Genomic DNA, 10,000 nt, shown 5'->3' with positions numbered 1-10,000 from the left:
GTTTAATCATAACATTTTTAGAACATTATCCCTTTATTCTTATAAAGTTTTTAGCAGGAAGTTTTATTTTTATTCTTAGAACGTTCTTCTAAAAGTTAGGATAACATTCTCTAAAAATACTCTTAAAAATACTACTTAACATTCTTATACATTTTTTAGTGGGAAGTTTTATTTTTGTTCCCAAAATGTTCTCTTAAACATAAAAAATGCTTAGCTATAACATTGTTAAAACATACAATTTTATTAATCTCTAAAATAAAACAAAAATCTAACAGGTTTATGAATGGCATTCACATAAATTATTAGAAGTTCTGCGTACAGTAGATGCCCAACATTAAATGAAGAACTCAGTAAAGTCCAATGTGCAATCACACGTCTTGACTGCTGTTTGCTCAGAGCGCTCATCATCAGTCTTTGGTTGTCTTGGTTCTTGCAGAAAAAGAATAAAGTCATCTGCATTAATAGGTGTTCTACTGTTCTTCTCTTCTTCTTTTTCAGCTGCTATCCCAGTTAGCAGAATTGAGCTCCATTCTCTGTGTGCATGGTAGAGTTTTTCCTCATAGCCTATAAAAGAAGATCATGCAACAGTGTAAACAAAAATAATACAAATACATATTACATATTAAGATCACAAGCAATATTGACTTTGAAAAGTTTCAAAATTAGCCAGCCTTATTATTAATCAGAAATTAATTAGATTAGTTTATTTAAAAGTATAAATATGATACCTTATGAGTATCTATTTTGTTTCTGTAATTTAAAACATATACTTAATCCATTATATACATGTTAAAGGGATACTCCACTTTTTTTGGAAATAGGCTCATTTTATAACTCCCCCAGAGTTAAACAGTTGAGTTTTACCGTTTTCGAATCCATTCAGCCGAGTTTCTGATATTTAGAAGAATGTCAGTAACCAGACAGTTTCTGGTCTCATTGACTTCCATAGTATATATTTTTTCCTACTATGGAAGTCAATGAGACCAGAAACTGTCTGGTTACTGATATTCTTCCAAATATCAGAAACTCGGCTGAATGGATTCGAAAACGGTAAAACTCAACTGTTTAACTCTGGGGGAGTTGTAAAATGAGCCTATTTCCAAAAAAAGTGGAGTATCCCTTTAATAACACAACTAGAGGCTAAATTATTTTAACAAACTACAAACTTGGCTTGAGAAGTGTGAACCTCGAACTCAGGTAGCCTTGAGCACAGCTGCAGCATGTCACAGCACTGCCCACGATGCTTTTGCTCTGATGTAACAGCTCATTTTCATCAGTTATATTGTCTATGGATTGTTACATTTCTTACAGATTTCTGCTTGTTTTAAATCAGATACAGATAAAGTAGTACTGCATTTGAGATAGAACAATTTCTAGTGTGATTTAATCATACCTGTGAATCGTCTCTTTGCTATTACCTAAGCTGTAAGTTTTAGTTACTTCAAAAGCAGAAAGAAAAATATGCTATAACTTCTGTTTCTTATTGAGAAATCACAGGACAGTGTTGACACTAACTTTTTGTGCTCCAGTAGGTTTCTGTGTGCGCACAATCTGCATGTTAAATGTGAGCTACTGTCTGTGCATATGAAAGCTTGTTTCCGCCATGGAATACAATTTTTAAAAAAGGTAATTGCGAATCACAATTCAAACTTTTTTTTCTCAGAAGTGCGAGATATAAACTCGCAATTGGCCGTTTGAAAGTCAGAATCACAGGATAAATTAGTAAAACCTGAGAAAAAAAAGCAATTCTGGCTTATTTTTTTTTGCTGTCGTTTCTATATGAGAACATTAATGCACTTCATCAATACAGCTGCTCTGAGAGTCACTTCAGCAGCATTTTAGCTTCATTTGAGAAAAACTATCATCATATCATAAAACACAGAGAAACTCAAAGGTCTACACGGCAATCCGTCAAATAAAAGTTTGGTTTAACCTTTGAAGAACGTTTTGCTTAAATCATTACATTTTAAATAATTGGTTATAGCAATTTAATTAAACCATTCAAATGGAATCAAGAAAACAAAAAAAAATTTACTTTTGGGAGATGCGAGAGCGAAGTAGTCCAGTGATAATTAACAGGCAGCCATGGTTAATGCAATTTGCAAAGACCCGCCCCCTTTAGTTACTGTTGCTATGTCCAACAAGCCATGGCGCTCTCACGCCACACATCATGTTGTCACGCAATGAAAAATACATTGCGGATCACAGAAAAAACGCTGAAACGTTTAAACGCAGAGACAAGACAGAGCAGGTTACTTTTGATATGAAAGTTGAAACAAAGTCTCAACGTTTAATTTGTGTAATTTTTTTAGAAAAAAATATTTTTGGTAAAATAAAAATGTAAAAAATACCTGTCAATCAAACTCCCTCGAAGGGTGAATTCTGAGGGGAGTAAAAAAGACAGCTCACAATTCTGATATTTTCTTGCAATTGTGTGTTCTTGCCTCACAATTCTGAGAGAAAAAAAACAACTGTAATTTTACTGATGGAAACAGACAGTAAAAAAGTGGACTTCAAAGATTTCTTATTCTGTAGCTCCCTGTGGGATTTTTTTGACAAGTCCATAAAAATGCATCCATCCATGATAAAAGTACTCCACACGGCTCTGGCAGGTTAATAAAGGCGAAAGGTGAAGCGAAGTGATGCGTTTGTGTAAGAAACATATCCATATTTTATATTTTAGGGCTGGGAATCGATTAAAAAAAGTAACTGATTATTTACACAATTTGCTGTAATTAAATGCAATTAATTGCATTTCCCCCAAGCTTGTAATCATCAATATTTAAACTTAGAATAACCTAATTAAACAACAAAAAGGAAAAAAAGGAACAGAAAATAGCCCTGTATTAAAATAATATTAAACATCAATATATCAATATATTATTATTTTCAATAATCAATCAACATAATAAATTTAACAATTTATTATTATAAATTTTTTTTTCTAATTATCAAAATAAAACATAGTCCTACAAAGCTATTATTACAAGAGCATGTGATCAGAGCAGGTAATTTTACCATTGTTGCCAGCATGACTATACCAGCTCAGTAGGGCTATTTCACAGAAGTCTACTACTGAGAAATTTCACGTTATTTGACTTTGCTTTTCCAGTGCGTGATCGGTACATGATTGGAGCGTTTGGGCCGTTAACGACAGAGCAGAACGTGCAGCGCAAACACGGAGCAGAACATTGAGCAAAGAGCTCAATGTTTGCTCAGTGTTGTGTGTGTGTGTCAGTGCGCCGACACACACACACGGAATGGAGAGCGCGGAGCGGAAAAGACCCGGTCATGAAAGCTGCGCGAGAATAAAACCTGATCGCCGAACACGGAGGGGCGGGACGGCATATTTTGCAGCCTTTTCCGCAACAGGAAGTCATTAAAATGAGGCAAAAAAAGTGCTGCGTTAATTGCATTTTTTTTATAAACTCGTTAAGCATCTCAAATTAATCGCGAAGATTAACGTGTTAATTCCCCCAGCCCTACCATATTTATAATTTTATCGACTTAAATAACTAGCTTCCAGCAGACAGCCATATGCAAGTCAAATTACGCCCAAAGAGTTAGTCAACGCATCGATACGCATATGCGCCTGCAAGGCTACGCATCACTACACTTCGGCCGCCATATGCGTCTATGAGTAGAAAAATGTGTCGTCCCAGTTTTTGATACGCGACGCACCGTTGTATGCAATACTATGCGTTGTTGGTGGGGGCAAAAGTGCAAGTTGCTTGCGTCCGACGTGTTGACTATAAAAGGCTCTTGTCGGTGCATGACATAGGAGTAGCATAAGCTTTGACGGCTCTCGCGGTTCAAACAAACAGGGCTAGGCAATAAATTCAAGCTCCTCCCACATTTCTCTTTATATGATTCTCTTTAATGATAATTTTTCTAAAAATCTCTGTGGAAAGAAAGTCAGATATAAATCTGGGACAGATATAAATCTGGCACGAGGGAGAAAAAAATAGATCATTTTTATTTTGGAGTGCATTGTGCGTTTAAAATTGACTACGGTTTTATAAAATGCAGTGGATACTTACTAGTGATGGACTTGTTTCTCTGTTGGTGCCTGTTCTGCTCCGTAAACATTGGTCCAATGCTTGATCTTAAGAAAATGTAAAAAGTGTGTTAATGTGTGTTAACAGACTATTGATCTGGGTGACATAGGACCATTTTTTATGTTTTCCTTAAGTGTTAGGCTATATAAATCTGGAGAACCCTTACTAACATTAACCATGGTTTTGCTACACTAACTAAATGGTAATAAATTATTGTAATCAATCCACCATAAAAATATTGTTTCTACACTTTACTATAATAAAAACCATGGTTAATTTAGCAAAGGACCCTGGGAACATGTCCTAAAAAGAACAGCTCATCCAAAAAATAGAGTTCTCTCGTTATTTACCGGTACTCCATGTTGTTCCAAAACTGTATGAATTTATTTTGTATAACCTTAATTAAGATATCTTGAGAAATGACTTCACTGTTTTTTTTTTTTTTTTTCATAAAATGGGTTCCAATGTTGTTTAATTCCCAACATTCTTGTATTTCAGAGAAGTAAGTCATACAGGTTTGAAAATAATTTCATTTTGAAAGGACATTTATGTTATGTATAAAGACACAATGTTCTCAGTTCACTCATTGTAAAGCTCCTATGCTGAGGTTTATTTTATTTTATTTTTTCAAAATGTTGCAAGTAAAATGTTCTAATTGTGTTAACTTGTCACATTAGAAGAACGTTTTATGAAGAACATTCAACATCTCATCTCTCAATGATATCCTCAAAACATTTCCCTAACGTGACAGAGAGAATGTTCTTCTTTTGTTATCATGAAACATTGGGACAATGTTATATTGAGATCATTGTACAACTTTAACTTTAGCAACATTCCCAAAATATGCTCAAAATGTTGCAAGTAGAATGTTCTTCTTTTGTTATCATGAAACATTGGGAACATTTGTTTCCATAAAATTGGTTCCAATGTTGTTTTATTCCCAACATTCTTGTGTTTCACAGAAGTCATACAGGTTTGAAAATAATTTCATTTTGAAAGGACATTTATGTTTGGGTCAGCTAGGCCCATAAAAACTCATATCAAGAAGACAGGTACAATTTTGACTGGAGGGTTTGGACCAGTGTGCCTTTGAGCAGAGTTTACATGTTCTGCCTCTATTTCACGTGTATTTTACTATGACAATACTCACCGCAACTGAAGATCATGTGGCTGGATAATTTATTCCCAAAATTCCTGGATAATGGGAAACACACACATACAGCAATATTATTAGCTATTTGTATTTACTTACTAAAAGAGACATAAAAAGCTTGCAATTTTTTACTCACCAGCTCAAAAACATATTATGATGATGACTCATCATTTTGACGGTAACGTTAGGCCGATATCCCGCGATCATTCAAAAGCCTAGTTTTCATAGTGTGGTTCGAGTTCCTCTCTGTATAAAGACACAATGTTCTCAGTTCACTCATTGTAAAGCTCAGACTATGCTGAGGTTTATTTTTATTTATTTTTATCAAAAACTAACTTAGCTGACAATATTTAGCCTAACGTTACACATGCAGCCTGAAACATTGACATAATATCGATATTGCTCTAGTCGCATTTAAAATTAGCTTCTCAATTTAACACACTATATTTTGATGTAGCAGAATGTATTTTTATATAAAATAAAGTTATTTACCTTCCGCAGATTGCAATATGTCCGTTACACGTAGGCTACGTTGTTAAAATTCGTTGTCCATTTACATCCCGCAACTCGCTCAAAATAAAAATGTAACAGTACGATGCAAAATAATCCATGTTTTAAACAATGTAAAAGCCACAGAACCGAAGGAGGCTAGTAGGCTACTGAAGATCCTCCCGAGCAGCAGCAGCGCGCACACACACACAGACTCTAACAGACGAATATTCAAACTTCAAACTTGACCAGTAAAAGGCGCGCATAGCTGCCATTGGCCAGATTCCTGGATGACAGTCTGAATAGCCAATCATGCTCAAAACAACTCGACGAGACAGCCAATAATGTGGTAACATTGCAATTACAGGAAAAGATTACATGTTTTAAAAGAAAGAATATGAAAAAAATGTGCACGGCTATTTATTTAGTTGTATTTGTAAGCTGGCTGTTATATTTAATCAATTGGTTAAATGGTGTCTTCATTGCAGTGCATGATAAAAAAAAATAAACTTACAATAACATATAAATAATAATAATAAATTACACAAATAATATATACCATGTATAACAACATATATTTACCACTGCTCTGCCAAACAGCAGTTTAAAAGAGCAAACATATTATATATTAAACAGAGCAAACATTGCATATGTAGGCTATTCATATACAATTCTGTATACCTACCTACATGAAAAACTAATGGATTGGTATCATGGTAACATTAGAGTTACATTCATGTGACCCATAATGATCCTTTTGCACTTTAACAAAATATTGACCTTTCCTTTAGAAACACTCTTATGCCTAATAATGTCAACTTGCTTTTCACCCTGTGTGGCACTGTTACACAACCTGTTGGTTTAGGGTAAATCCTCTGTCCAACACAACACTTTGGTAACATTGGCATAATTCTATACAAGTTACAACATATACCCCGGGTTTCACAGGCAAGGTTTAAGCCTGTAGTCCCAGACTAAAATGCACGTTTGAGCTGTTTTACCTGAAAGCAACTTGCACTGACAAATCTTAAAATATGTCAGTGCCATTGTTTTGTCTCAAGATGCACACCAGTAATGTTTCTTTTTCTTTTTTCTAAGGCACATTTTTAAAAGCTAATTAAATGCACTAAGGCCTAATCCTGGCTTAATCTAAACTCTGTGAAACCGGGTCTGGGTTAGAAATTAAGGGTTAAGGTTAACCCTAACCCTAACCCTTGTCTACAGACTTTTATTTAACAGCATGGATACTCCAAGGTGTTGACTGCAGTGGTTAGGCCTTTAGCGTTGATACAGGACGAATAACTTCTTACTGTGACAGTCTGTAATGTATTTTAGCAAAGAGTGTTTGTATGGATTGTCCCTAATTAAGCTAGAGCTATTGGTGCATTCAAGTCATGTCATAAAGATCGTATTTACAAGTTGAACGCCACCACAATGATGAGAATATGAGTAGGAAGCTCAGGATTTTCTTTAACCCCGATCTTGAAGAGTTAGGGGTGTGTCAGTGGGAAACATTGTGGGATACCACTATACTTAGGTATTTAGCAGTGACAATGAAGTAAGCTAATGCCTGCACAAAATATGATAGCATTAATATGTAACAGTATAATATGTGATGATAAAGTTTACAGTGGCTTCATTAATTTAAAACATTAAACAAAATTGTAAAACCTCATGAATACAAACTTCCCAGGAGGACTTAAATGCACCATATGTTCCATCGTGAACCCTGTTGGCCTGCTGTCAGACCAGCAAGCTCAATTTAACAATAATTGTGTAGTTTGATTGCTAAATGTTACATTTAAAATGTTCTAGTTTTGTTAACACGTCACATTACAAGAATTTTTTTTAAAAAACACTCATCATCTCAGGTCTCAGTGATATACTCAAAACATTTTACGAACGTTGATTTGATAATGTTCCTCCTCTGTTATTATGGAACATTGTGCCAATGTTTTACTGAGAACATTATATAATCTGTTATCTCAACAACATCCTCAAAACATACTTAAAATGTTGCAATTAAAATGTTCTAATTGTGTTAACACATAACATTACAAGAACGTTTTATAAAGAACATTCAACATCTCATCTCTCAATGATATCCTCAAAACATTTTCCTAATGTGACAGAGAGAATGTTCTTCTTTTGTTATGACAAAACATTGGGACAATGTTATATTGAGATCATTGTACAAACTTTAACTTTAACAACATTCCCAAAATATGCTCAAAATGTTGCAAGTAGAATGCTCTTCTTTTGTTATCATGAAACATTGGGACAATGTTATATTGAGATCATTGTACAAACTTTAACTTTAGCAACATTCCCAAAATATGCTCAAAATGTTGCAAGTAAAATGTTCTAATTGTGTTAACTCGTCACATTAGAAGAACATTTTATAAAGAACAATAAACATCTCATCTCTCAATGATATCCTCAAAACATTCTACAAATGTGACAGAGAGAACGTTCTTCTTTTGTTATGACAAAACATTAAGACAACGTTATTTTGAGATCATTGTACAAACTTTAACTTAAACAACATTCCCAAAATATGCTCAAAATGTTGCAAATAAAATGTTCTAATTGTGTTAACTCGTCACATTAAAAGAACGTTTTATAAAGAACAATAAACATCTCATCTCTCAATGGTATCCTCAAAACATTTTCCTAATGTGACAGAGAGAATTGTTCTTCTTTTGGTTTTATGAAACATTGGGACAATGTTATATTGAGATCATTGTACAAACTTTAACTTTAACAACATTCCCAAAATATGCTCAAAATGTTGCAAGTAGAATGCTCTTCTTTTGTTATCATGAAACATTGGGACAATGTTATTTTAAGATCATTGTCCAAACTTTAACTTTAACAACATTCCCAAAATATGCTCAAAATGTTGCAAGTAAAATGTTCTAATTGTGTTAACTCGTCACATTAGAAGAACATTTTATAAAGAACAATAAACATCTCATCTCTCAATGATATCCTCAAAACATTTTCCTAACGTGACAGAGAGAACGTTCTTCTTTTGTTATGACAAAACATTAAGACAACGTTATTTTGAGATCATTGTACAAACTTTAACATTAACAACATTCCCAAAATATGCTCAAAATGTTGCAAGTAAAATGTTCTAATAGTGTTAACTCGTCACATTAAAATAACGTTTTATAAAGAACATTCAACCTCTCATCTCTCAATGATATCCTCAAAACATTTTCCTAACGTGACAGAGAGAATGTTCCTCTTTTGTTTTTATGAAACATTGGGACAATGTTATTTTGAGATCATTGTACAAACTTTAACTTTAACAACATTCCCAAAATATCCTCAAAATGTTGCAGGTAAAATGTTCTAATTGTGTTAACTCGTCACATTAGAAGAACGTTTTATAAAGAACATTCAACATCTCATCTCTCAATGATATCCTCAAAACATTTTCCTAACGTGACAGAGAGAACGTTCTTCTTTTGTTATGACAAAACATTAAGACAACGTTATTTTGAGATCATTGTACAAACTTTAACATTAACAACATTCCCAAAATATGCTCAAAATGTTGCAAGTAAAATGTTCTAATAGTGTTAACTCGTCACATTAAAATAACGTTTTATAAAGAACAATAAACATCTCATCTCTCAATGATATCCTCAAAACATTTTCCTAATGTGACAGAGAGAATGTTCTTCTTTTGTTATGACAAAACATTGGGACAATGTTATATTGAGATCATTGTACAAACTTTAACTTTAACAACATTCCCAAAATATCCTCAAAATGTTGCAGGTAAAATGTTCTAATTGTGTTAACTCGTCACATTAGAAGAACGTTTTATAAAGAACAATAAACATCTCATCTCTCAATGATATCCTCAAAACATTTTCCTAACGTGACAGAGAGAACGTTCTTCTTTTGTTATGACAAAACATTAAGACAACGTTATTTTGAGATCATTGTACAAACTTTAACTTTAACAACATTCCCAAAATATGCTCAAAATGTTGCAAGTAAAATGTTCTAATTGTGTTAACTCGTCACATTAAAAGAACGTTTTATAAAGAACATTCAACATCTCATCTCTCAATGATATCCTCAAAATATTCTATAAATGTGACAGAGAGAATGTTCTTCTTTTGTTTTTATGAAACATTGGGACAATGTTATATTGAGATCATTGTACAAACTTTAACTTTAACAACATTCCCAAAATATTCTCAAAATGTTGCAAATAAAATGTTCTAATTGTGTTAACTCGTCACATTAAAATAACGTTTTATAAAGAACATTCAACATC

At 33.4% G+C, this 10,000-nt stretch overlaps 1 protein-coding gene and 1 long non-coding RNA gene across 5 annotated transcripts in view; both read right to left on the bottom strand.

The window, feature by feature from the left end:
- iglon5 (IgLON family member 5) overlaps nt 1-10,000 on the bottom strand; it is a 236,897-nt gene that overhangs the window by 100,383 nt on the left and 126,514 nt on the right. The gene's annotated exons all lie outside the window — the stretch shown is intronic.
- On the bottom strand, nt 218-5,947 carry LOC311067235. Of its 2 annotated transcripts, XR_014603201.1 has the most exons (6): nt 5,704-5,947; nt 5,348-5,457; nt 5,209-5,252; nt 4,041-4,105; nt 2,352-2,453; nt 218-564 (listed from the first exon to the last, which is right to left on the bottom strand). It is a non-coding gene; the product is annotated as an uncharacterized lncRNA (long non-coding RNA). The 2 variants fall into 2 exon arrangements; XR_014603202.1 differs by lacking the exon at nt 2,352-2,453 and having other exon boundaries at nt 5,704-5,916.

The sequence above is a fragment of the Abramis brama genome (assembly GCF_963993115.1).
Source record: "Abramis brama genome assembly, chromosome: 17".
NCBI lineage: Eukaryota > Metazoa > Chordata > Actinopteri > Cypriniformes > Leuciscidae > Abramis > Abramis brama.
This window is presented reverse-complemented; position numbering and strand designations above follow the sequence as displayed.